The sequence below is a fragment of the Lagopus muta genome, chromosome 1 (genome assembly GCF_023343835.1).
Source record: "Lagopus muta isolate bLagMut1 chromosome 1, bLagMut1 primary, whole genome shotgun sequence".
In the NCBI taxonomy this organism is placed as follows: Eukaryota; Metazoa; Chordata; class Aves; order Galliformes; family Phasianidae; genus Lagopus; species Lagopus muta.
This window is the reverse complement of record NC_064433.1, coordinates 5,525,594-5,537,874: the sequence shown is the minus strand read 5'-3', so window position 1 is coordinate 5,537,874 and position 12,281 is coordinate 5,525,594. Positions and strand designations below refer to the sequence as shown.

The following is a 12,281-nucleotide window of genomic DNA, read 5'->3' as shown; positions in this document are numbered from 1 at the left end:
TAAAGATTTTTGCTGAATTTTCTTTCATGTTTGTTATCTCATCAGCGTTCACATTTGTTTTCCCTTCCCTTCCCTTCCCTTCCCTTCCCTTCCCTTCCCTTCCCTTCCCTTCCCTTCCCTTCCCTTCCCTTCCCTTCCCTTCCCTTCCCTTCCCTTCCCTTCCCTTCCCTTCCCTTCCCTTCCCTTCCCTTCCCTTCCCTTCCCTTCCCTTCCCTTCCCTTCCCTTCCCTTCCCTTCCCTTCCCTTCCCTTCCCTTCCCTTCCCTTCCCTTCCCTTCCCTTCCCTTCCCTTCCCTTCCCTTCCCTTCCCTTCCCTTCCCTTCCCTTCCCTTCCCTTCCCTTCCCTTTCCTTTCCTTTCCTTTCCTTTCCTTTCCTTTCCTTTCCTTTCCTTTCCTTTCCTTTCCTTTCCTTTCCTTTCCTTTCCTTTCCTTTCCTTTCCTTTCCTTTCCTTTCCTTTCCTTTCCTTTCCTTTCCTTTCCTTTCCTTTCCTTTCCGCTTTATTTCAATGTTATGTATACAAATTTGGTTATGTATGGTGTTCAGGCTAGTCAGCAGATGACAATCACAAGTTACAGCTCTGTTACTCAGATCTCATTAGCTATGGAGAAGAGAGAGAAGAAAGGAAGTTGGAAGCAAATCCATGGAACAGATGCTGACTTTGAACCAGAAATGAAATAAAGTAATGGTGATGAGGAATGCTGTTGCAAACCTACAGCTTGATAGAAGTGTTCTGCATCTCATACAGGATAGCACAGAGAGTTGAGAGAAACAGAAGCAGTGATTCTCTTTTCTGGGAAACTCTTGAAGAACTTTGTAAAATTATGGCAAAACCAACCTAGAGATATATTTTTCTTATTTTTCTTTTTGTCCATTGCATTTTATTACTGGGAGATTAATGAGAAGCTGAAGATTAATGCAGTCTATTCTTATAACCTGTTCTCACACAGAATCACAGAATCACAGAATCACCCGGGTTGGAAGGGACCCCAAGGATCATGTAGTTCCAACCCCCCTGCCTAGCAGGGCCACCAACATACATATTCAGATCAGGTTGCCCAGGACCCCGTCCAACCTGGCCTTAAACACGTCCAAGGACGGGGCATCCACAACCTCCCTGGGCAGCCCGTTCCAGGGCCTAACCACTCTCCTAGTAAAGAACTTCCCCCTAACATCTAACCTAAATCTTCCCTCCTTCAACTTAAAACCATTTCCCCTAGTCCTGCTGTTGTCAGCCCTTTTGAAGAGTTTACTCCCCTCCTGGGTGTAGGTTCCCTTCAGGTATTGATAGGCTGCAATGAGGTCACCCCGCAGCCTTCTCTTCTCCAGGCTGAACAAGCCCAACTCCCTCAGCCTATCCTCATAGGGGAGGTGCTCCAGCCCCTTGATCATCTTAGTCGCCCTCCTCTGGACCCTTTCCAAAATCTCTATGTCTTTCTTGTACTGAGGGCTCCACACCTGGACACAGTACTCCAGATGGGGCCTCACAAGAGCCGTGTAGAGAGGGACAATCACCTCCCTGTCCCTGCTGGCCACCCCTCTCCTGATGGAGCCCAGGATCCCATTTGCCTTTTGAGCTGCCAGAGCGCACTGCTGGCTCATATTCAGTCTCTCGTCCATCAGGACCCCCAGGTCCTTCTCTGCCGAGCTGCTCTCAAGGACTCCTCCTCATAAATCCCTTATTATTATACATGCAGTAAGCAGCATGTTGCTTCCAGGTTGGATGGGACCCTGGGCAGCCTGGTCTATTAGATAAAGAGGGCCCTCTCTGCGGCAAGGAGGTTGGAGCTTGATGATCCTTGAAGTCCCTTCCAACCCAAGCCATTCTACGATTCTATAATTCTATGGAAATATCCTTTTTGGATCAACTTTTGATCTAAACATATAGATATTTAAATACAGTTGTTGAAATCAACTGAAATAGCTCAAAATTACTAAGATAGAAATTTAGTTTTTGTTTCTTCTTCATGGGTAAGTAGTTTTTATACTTATCTCTTTTGTTTAGAGACAGCTAGACAGCCTTTATTTTCATTCTTAATCTGTCTGTCTAAAAACTCAATGAGCTAGCATCGCAGCTCACCTCAGCTGCCAAGAGAATACACACATGGAAGCAGCAGACAAAAAGCCTCAATGGACTCGTATCTGCTATGGTTCAGGAAACAATGCATCTTGTAGACATGATGGAGTTAACCATGAGGTACCTGAACACCTCATATCTGTGGTCAGCCTTTTTTTCCCACATAAAATAAATATTAGTTTTATTTTGCCATTATACAAAGCTGAAGAATTATTGGATTAACTGATTTATTTAGCATAATTCAGAACACTTGTAGACAAGTGAGAAACTGAGTCTGGGTATCTGAAGTCCTGTTCCACTTAGCTGTTATACCTGCCCAGGTGGCAGCTCACTCTTTCACTCTATGGAGTAACACACCAGATAAGAAATATCGTCCTCAGTGGCAAGAGATTCACAAGCTTCCGATGTACAGAGAGGTCAGAACATCCCTACCAAGTGCTGTCCTGTATTATTCTCATATGTAAAATTATTTGGGTACAAAATAATAAAAGCAGGAAAGGAGAAGAGCTGTTCTTGAAAGTTTTTTCTTATTATGCAAAAATAGAGTCCAAAGATTTTCCAGGGAATTGTTGTGTTAAATAGCCACAGTTGTAAATTTTGAATTCATAAATGAATGCAAATGTGTAGTTGTCATAATTGGCAGATGACACCTCCTGAAGGATAAGCATGTACTCTTCCCCAGTGAAGGCAGCATGCAAGAGTTGCATCTCCTGAGATTTCTAATGTACTAATTCTTTGGCAATTCTTCCTAAGGCAGAACTGTTTTTAATTTAGAAGACGTCAACCTACTTGTACTAGTGGGAGAAATTAATAAGCCAAGGATGCAGGTCGGCTGTACTGTAATATTGAGTAGATATGTCTCCATTAATTGCAGGATTGTCTGTGCTCACTTAAAAGCTGTTCAGTTTCAGAGCTTGATCCTATTGCCTTTGCTAAGATAAAATTCCCCTGAGCTTCTAATGCCTCCTCAGCTTCTGACCCTGCAGAGGTGGGTTTGTTTCATGTCTGCATGCACCTATTTCTTCTATCTGCATAGCACAGATATTCATGCCCCCTTATACTAACCGTGATTGTATTTATGTATTCTGAACATTTAGAAAATGCTATTTTATTGATGAGGAATTAAAGCAAAGGGAATCTAAGGGTCATATTAAAATGGCCTCAATTGTAACAAGGGCTTTTGATATCATATTTTCTCCCGGCTTCTCTAAGCAGCTCCCTATATGGTGCCTTATGAAGGTGTCACTGTAGTTCTTCACAAGCATCCAGCTCTTTCATCTGACCAAATATGGGTGCTTCATGCTGCCTGACTGTAGCCATGAGTGTCTTGATTATGATGACACAGTTAATCTATACCAAAAACAATGCTTAAATTCAAATATCAGCACTTAGCCTGGTACTTTTCTGACAACTTTCTGACCTTTTCCCACTGCAGCTCGCCTAAAGGCTCCATGTAGGAGACAGGGGGCATTTACTGAAGTTGTCAGTCTATTCTTCTGAAGCAGAATATTTAGGAATACCCTGATCTGAAGAGCTAGATGCCATGAGTAGGCTTACAGATTTATCAGATTTACTCGCATACATACATGAGAACAAATAAAGTCCTTCAGTTTTCCCAATCCACTTTTTCTTCATTTTCCACTGCAGTAAGCAATCTATTGTCTTCTAGACTGCCTTATTCCCCACATTTAGCAACTTTATTCACACTACTAAGTGAATGATGCTTTCTGAATACCACACACATATTATATACAATTAACTTCCTAAATCCACTGTGAGGTTAGGGTAATAAAAAGTTGCCAGAGTTACAAGGAGATTTTCAAACTTCTATGCAGGAGCTTACAGTTAACTTCCAGTCATATCCCTTATAACCAAAAGGACAGTGTGGTCTAGTGGTTGATCTAGACCAAGACTCAGATGGTGGCTGAATTATTTATAGCCCTGGGCAGACACACCTGCTCTCTCTGCCTTTGTCTCTTTTCACTCTTTGTATGTCTCTCTTTTTCAAAAGGATACTTTTTGGTAGAGACCTTTCTCTTTGTGTACAACACTGCACCCACAAAAGCCTCGTTTCAAAGCAGGATCTCCATAATGGCAGTATCAACAATAAGCATCTACTTTACAGTACAAATGGCTGCAAAATGGTTTATAGCAAAACAATGTGGAGACAAATTAATTTGAGATATTTAAGGTTCAGAAAATTTGATGATTCAGTCTAATTGGACACATTAAACAAACTGTATTCAAGGGATGTTCTCCTGGCATGCTGTTTGTTTTTTTTTTTCCTTTTCCTTCTTAAAATGAGAAATCTGGTTAATTAAATTTACTTACTAAACAGCTTGTATTACAACAGTATAAAATGACAGATGTCTTTCATAAAATTTGTCATATTGTGGTAATTTTCTCCTATCCCCCAAACACTGGGTGATTATGGACATATATTCTCTTGTTAAAAATCTATCTGTCACAATTACTAATGAATTCAACACTAACATGTTCCAAAAGGAAAGGTGTTTCACATGAAATGTAGGAAAGTTTTCTGTGACACCATTTCTCACTGCAACTTTATTTTGTGCGCTGTTAGCTGCTTGCAGAATATTGCATAATTTTAAAGGTTTATACTTAGAAAGGCCAATCATGTATTAATTCATTTGGTATTCATTGAGAGACCTTTAATCATGATGGATTAATTTATTATAAATGCGGATATAATATGTTATTTCATAATATCACCACTGCAATTTAGCAATTAAACAGTCTGTTATTATTTCAATCACTGCCCAGATCTCTATCATGATACAATATTTTGTTCCATGGTGAATTATTTTACACTACATATAGGACAATGGATTTTTCTGAAGAGTAAAGCTTTGGGGATGCAGGAATATAGAAGAAAATACTTTGCTCTGATATTCTCCTTTATCTCTGAGATCATTCATCCTAAATACTTAGAGACAGCTAGTCAAAGGTTTTAAGTGATTACAGGTCTGATCCAGAACTTGCTGAAGTGAATGCCGCAGTCAGCCTCTTTGACCCCATCATGAGAGGGGTGTAAATACTTCACAGAAAAAGGAAGTGAAGAGGACAAAAATCAGGAAGGCACACAAATTAAGTGCAGTCTAGGGTAGCAAGCAGAAATGGTTAGGTACAAAGAAGTCTAACCTGTTATTATTTGAAAGTTGAGTTACACTCCTTTACTGCTAATTTGTACTCCTGCTTCCTAAACAGAGAAATACGGGGTTTCCAAATTGTCAGGGACAAGGCCATTATACACTGCTGAGCCTGAATTCTTGCACAACACTTTCAACTTCTGACACTTTCAAGTCAGAACAGGAACTGGGGGGGATTTATGTTGATCCAGTTTTACCAAAGGTTCAGTTGTGTAACCATTATGGTCACCCATATGGAAGAACTCTAAAAAGAATTTGGCTGAGAATCCTAATTTCCATACTGCACATGTTAACCAATGTATTTCAGAAATGAGGTATCTCTCTCACAGTAAGTGTGGAAAGAGATAGAGTCCCTGTAAAGTGATATCCAACTATTCCTCTTTGTTCTGTTTGGCCTCATTTCTTCCTCAAGCACAGGCTTGAGAAGTGGTAGAAGTTGCCAACCCTGTATCTTTGATTGGACACTTGGGAACAAATTGATCTGTTACTTTGAGTTCATTTTTTAAACTCCTTCTATTGACATTTAAGTAACCGATTCTTCTCCATCATTGTTAGCTGTCCTTTTTCCTGACTGTCAAGAGCTTGCTAAATTAAGATTCACAACCCAGGATAGTTTTCATATGAACCCAAAAGGAGTCAATATGTTTACTTAGATAAATGGTTATTTTACAAGGCAGTGTAAAATGCATAATTTTCTGTGGTATATAAAGCCATGAAGCACAATCCATCATGAGTGACTCATTTAATCTCAGATATATCAGTGGATGCCTTCTTGAAAGAGCAATCTGAAATAAGAGATTCATATTAGGAGATCTGGAAAAAAAAGTGGCATAGAGAGCAAGTGAAGAGATCAGAATAAAAATGCTAATAACGTATACTCGATCATATGATAAAGATCAAAAAATCCTTTTAAATTTTCCAATACGTCATCCTCCCAGCCCAACATTCACTCCCTCAAGAGCATTTTCTGTTGTGTATCCCTCTTGCGTTTGGGCTGGATAACAGAACTATCTGCAACAGGAGATGAGGAGTGTTTTTTACAGGCTAACAAATCTGCTAGAACCAATGGTTTTAATCTCTCCTTGGCTACAGAATCAAAGCCAAGTTCTCTGCAGGTGTAAATGGGATCTTCTCCACTGCCTTAGGTGGAGTTTTACTCATTTACACCATTAAAGAGTTTGGCGCTAAGGATGTTGAGATCAAAAGGTTCCAGTTGGCAAAGGGATGCGGAAGAGAGAATCTGTCTGGGGAAACATTCTGGGAAGACTTATATATCCTGTGGAAAGAGGACTTATTTTTTCTTCAGAGGAGTCTGGTATTGATAAATCCAAATTATATTAATTTTTGGCACATCTCTTCTGACCCTGGTAAATCTAAGCTGGACAGCTACAGAAGAAGCTTTCCAAAATCCTGTAGAAAGGAAACACAGTGGATGTGGTCTTCTACATGTATTTTTCACACCATACTTTATGCATAGTAATATGCATATGTATTTATTTTCCTCTGAGGTAGTGGTGGTGTGTATTGTTCTTTTAATAAAATCAAGCTACTAACTTGCTCTGCCATAGCTGCTTGCATAACACGTACTGAAAGATGCAGCATTGTTAATAGATGTGTCTGCATGATGCCACACGCTGAATTACCAGAAATAATTTTCACCTAAATTGGAGCTCCTGCATATGCAATGAAGCCTATTCTATTATTATTTCTGAGACAAGTGAGAAAGATCTGTTTATTTGTTAATAATCATTTTGGGAGATACGGGAAGCAGTGAAATATTAAGACTCAATTAGAAAAATTATCTAAACTGACATTTCAAGTGAGTCAAATAACATCTCCTATCCCTTGCTCCGTTAAATGTATGCAGACAAGTTTTCCAAAGGGACTGCATCAGTATATTTGCACTTTTATATCTTTGGATGCATATTTGGAATGCAATTTGCTCCTAGACAAGGATGTACTGATGAATACCTGCTGTGCTTACTTGGATAGATACAGACATGGAAGCTTGTTTGATCTGAAAGTCAGCTCTATTCCAGCAGCCATCTTCAGGTCTCCATAGATCAGTACCGAAGAAGGAAAAAAGTTTCTTTCTTGAATATTACCCTTCATGTAAGGGAAGGATTCGGCACCAGAGTTGCTCCATGTTGTATGAATGCGGGTCTAACCTGCTGTCCTGTCTCCACTGGTGGCCAAAAGTATAAGTGTGGAAAAAACTCTAAGAACAAAGCAATACTTTCCCATCTTTCAAAAACTGATCATTCAAGGATGTCCTGTATATATATCCATATGCTCCATTTTTATTGCTCAGGTTAGTGGTGTTCTTTCGTATTTGAAAGTTTTCTGCTTAATCTGTACAGTTGTTCACTACTAAATGTTCCCTTTTCCTCTTTTCAAGTTCCATGTATTAGGGTTGACAGGTTGTGAAAGTGGGCACCTGAAGTTCAAACTAGAGCAGCTGAGTTCTCTGAAGAGGAGGCTCCCTTTGTTCTGTGTTTGCGCTAGCTGTACATCCAGTAATATATATATAAAAAAAAGAAGGCTATGATTGTGGCCCAAGCACTACTGCCTGATCATTCATAGATGTATAATTGATACTGTGTTCCCCTGAAGAGCTCTGGGTTGTGCCAACTCCCTCCTTCAAAATGCCTAAGCCTGGGTTGAGGGACAGTAATTATCAGGGCTGTGCCAACTGCAAGATTGGATGCTGCTGGTCTGGGGTTGCAGGGAATGTGTGCAGATGGATACAAGTGATGCCATGCCTTGGGTCCATCCTTGGGTCTCTAGGGCAGTCCTTGACTGTTTTATTCCATACTACTGACATAATCATAGATGTGTAACCACAAGCAAGATATAGACAATGCTGTGGCATAGATCCCTGTCACCAGAACTTTCAAAACTATTTTATTACCTCCTGTTTCACTTGTCAGTCCTGAGAACAAGTTCTCTCTTTCAGGAAAATTAATTTTAAGGCAGTAAAGGAAGCTGTGTAAAGAAACTCTGAGGCATACAGAATGTTTTGAGTTAGGGAATTCTTTTGACTAATTCTGCAAAGTGTGAAAATTAGTTCTGTTTGAGAGTTTTGTGTCCCACTTCAGTATCATTTAATTTTCTCTAATGTATTTTGTGAAACTTGTACAGAGATATAAATTTAGATAAGAAAACCACTAGTATGGTCCACGGATTACCATATATGTTCTAGCGAAACGAGTCAGACCCTGTGAGAAAGATTTGCCTGAGGTTTTTTGTAGTTTGAGGTATGAGGTTGACAGGAAATAGCTAGAAAAATCACAGCTGCATTTTCACTCTTGGATTCAAGCAAAGATAAGTAGTTGCAGCACTAAAATATATTTTTTGCTGTTGAAAGAAGAAATCAGAACGAAAATTAAACTATGACAATATTGTTCTATTTTATTATGATCAGCTTGTCTTTACATACAGAAGTGGTTGATTATCCTTGCTCTGCATTATATAGCTCTTTGTTTAGATAAAGGCATAAGCTGACAAGGTTTTTACAATTTTCCAAAAAGTAACGTCTGTGAAGTAGATTATAAATCATCCTGAAAGGCAAAAATTTATCTAAAGAAGAACAGTACGTGGATAGAGCATTGCCTTCCAGGAAATTATTTTATTGGCTCATTAGAACACGTAATTTGTGATTCTTCTGCAAAGAAAAATCACCTGGATCTTTATAGGTCAGCAGTTGGAGCTGGGAGAATAGAGTTCTAATAATTACGTTCTTTTTTAATAGTGACTACTACATGTTTTCAAAAAAATCTTCTGAACTACTGCTTAAAATGAGCAAGTTTGAAACTTCCAAAATAAGACAGGATGTTTTCTGTAATAATACAGTTTATTCCCATTACAGACTTACAGAATATGGTTAGTGCTAATATAGAATTCCTGATTAAAATTATTTTGTCTGTTGTTAAAGTGTTGTGCATTCTGGATCAGTACCTTCTCTTGCCTTTGAGGGCTATTCAGGCTCTAGAAAATATCATGTGCTGTTCTGGCTCAAAAGGCTTCAAAGAGGTCACTGTTTTTTTATTAACCAAAGATCTGGAAGTCTTTAGTTATATAAGTGGAACTTTGATCATTCTCAACAAAACAAAATGAAATGAGCACTAATGTAAAAGTCCTATATTATACTGCAGTTTTGTTGTGGGCATAAATACGCTTGCGTGCCCAAAACATGATGGCTGATGGGTTTGTAAAGCATGTCTGTTTTGTTTTGTTTTGTTTTGTTTTCTTCTGGTTTTATTCATAATTCATTTAATAATAAAGATTTCAGCTGCGATGGAGTCTTTATCCTACCATAACTGGGGCTTCTGAATACATAACTTCACTAAAGCAACCCAAATGATGAATATGAGCTGAAGAACAGAAGCCAAATCCTTCTAGGCACTGTATATATATGCTTGCCAGAAAAATTATGGCCAGTCAAAGGAGCAGGAGATGGAAAGTAGCCACCTCTGTTTTGGCACTTGAAACCCACTGAGACCACTATACAAGCCTTTCCTACTTGGATCTACATAAGTACATTCTCAAGCTCGATTCAGGAATTGGGAGCAGCAGAGATTGCTTATTTATGAATTACTTAGCAGTCCCTGATGCAGCAGTTGCCATAATGCATAGCCTAGATGCAGCTTATTCATACTTCTGGCAAGAATTATCCTCATGGGGAGCTGTGCTTTTGAATGTGGCTGTCCAGAATATGAACACACTTTACTGCTTCTCTTGCAGAGTATGAGTATACTCACTCTGGGGGCAGTTTTAGCATTCGGCCCTGTGCCTGGACATCATTACTACTGGGCACTTAGAGTGAATACAATCACACTGACCAAAGTCTGTACTGAAAAGATTACATTCTCCCAAACCAATATTTTCAATTTGGCCCTCGTGTTTCTGACGGCAGGAAACTTTTGGAAACACCAGGAGCTGTGTTTGCTGTAAACAGCATTGCCTGAAAATAAAACTGGTGAATGTCACAGGTTTCATGAAAGCAAGATAATGCAGAAATATTGTACCCCTGTTTAAACGGGATGAGCTGCAGGGAAGCAGTTAAACAATATGTGTTATATACGGCACTGCTGTTAAGCATCTCTTCTAAGTAAGTACCTGGTTCAAGAGTTTGGGGTAAATAGAATTGACTTTAAATGCAGAGGAGAATATTTTCCCAGTTACACTGCAAACAGTTTACTATTTATTTATTTATTTTAAATTTTAAGATGTTATTCTACTTAGAAGTGGGACTGTTGAACAGACATCAGCACTACATGCAAGTGTACTCTAAATCATGCATGGAAAAGACCTTTGAATTTCAAGCAGTAAATATTCCTACTTTTATCATTATTGCAGTAAATTGGTTTGGGAATAAAGGAATATAAATAATCTAAATACCAACACATATATGGTATCTCAAGTTGTTGTATTCACTGGACCTGTACTGGTTTGTTTGCTTGGAAGAGGGCATTGACTGAAGAGAACTATAATAATTTTGCAGCAACACCTTCGCTCACTTGCTGAACTTCAAGAATTTCTGCAGTTGCAGTGGCTTCTATGGGACTATTCCCATACCATGCTCTTAAGCACATAATTAAGGGCTTTATTTGATGCCTGAACAACCAGTGTAAATTTGTGTTGAATACATATTATTTTAGGGACCTGCTGGATCAGGCCTTGTCTCAGGACTTTCATTGGAGAAGATTCATTTTCCCTTGTTCACTTTCTTATAGGTCACTGAATTCCCGGCCTTGAAGTCATTGATTTTATTGTATCATCAACGAAGTTGGAGATTTGCCATTGAAATTAAATGGGTGGGGCACGAAGAAGAGAAAGTATAATCATGGGCATTTTGATTCTGGGTTCTGGGTGCTTGAAAAGCAAAGAAAGAAAGCAGGCATGCTCATGAATTCATAGGCACAGAATAGCCTATGTTATAGTCCACTGTGTGTGCCATGCAATGTGTTTGGTAATGTGCATTGCTTTTCTTTGGAACAGCAGTGGATACAACTGACTCCCCTTCCCTCGACACCCAGACTAATAAATCTCCCATTTGTCTCACCTGTAGTTACACTAAAGCTGTTCTCAACAGCGTTAACATCTGCCATGGTCATTCTTCTGGGGTGAGAAAGGCAGAGCATTTTCAGTGCTCCATTTGTGAACACAAGTTAAGTAAATCTGTCACTTGTGTCCAATTATGGGTGAGGGTTTTACAACAGAATCCTTTCTAAAGCTGAACTGACATAGCCAAACCCCATTTTATGGGCATTCTTAAACTCTTCCCAGCCATATTTAAAATCTTTATGCTAAGAGATGGCAGGTGTCATGTGTTTTCACAGCTGCATTAACAAATGCAATTTTGTGGCAACTTGACCATGCCAGTAAAGCAGTAAATTTCTGTAATCTCTATGGTTAAGAATTTTGCACATGCCTTTGCTGGGAATGTGAAAAGCCCATTAATACATGAGCAGATGAAGATAAAATATCTTCATGGTAAAAGCTCCCCCCCCCCCCCATTAAAAAAAATAAAATAAAGGAGTAAAGTTTGGGGATTATTTTAGTGCTTATAAAATGAAACGTGGTAGAGAAAAATGCCAATACGGAAACAAAAATATTTGTTGTGCTCACCCAAACCAGTTTTCTTTTCAAAAGCATGCCACCCATTTAGTAAAATGATTGTTCAGTTTACACAAATACTAATATGGGTTTATCTAAAGCATAACTGGGAAGCAAAACATCATACATCCCCTTTCCAAAGAATGCTTGTGCTGATATAACTGTCCTCACTAATCTTTTTGCCAGCTTAGGGAAAGGTTGGCCAAGACTTTCCAATTTCCTAGCACAATTCACAATCACTATTCATTAAATATTTTGCAAATGCCTGGGAGGTCCAGATTTACAAATGTGAGCTTTGTTGTCGGAGCTTGGAGACATTTTGGTGTTATTTGAGGCTGCCAAAGGCCCCTAAATCCAGATTAGTTGGCATGAGTGTTGGGTGTGTGTTGCATTGCCTGTAGACCCAGTGGGACTGCGCA

General features: G+C 39.2%; 2 protein-coding genes across 2 annotated transcripts in view; one reads left to right on the top strand and one right to left on the bottom strand.

The window, feature by feature from the left end:
• Positions 1–12,281, bottom strand: part of CELF2 (CUGBP Elav-like family member 2) — a 564,102-nt gene that overhangs the window by 544,679 nt on the left and 7,142 nt on the right. The gene's annotated exons all lie outside the window — the stretch shown is intronic.
• The window catches only part of LOC125696498 (uncharacterized), a 37,102-nt gene continuing 25,165 nt past the window's right edge, over positions 345–12,281 (top strand). The window contains exon 1 of the mRNA XM_048952264.1: positions 345–1,368. The gene's annotated coding sequence lies outside the window, so the exon portion shown is untranslated. The remainder of the gene's footprint in view (positions 1,369–12,281) is intronic.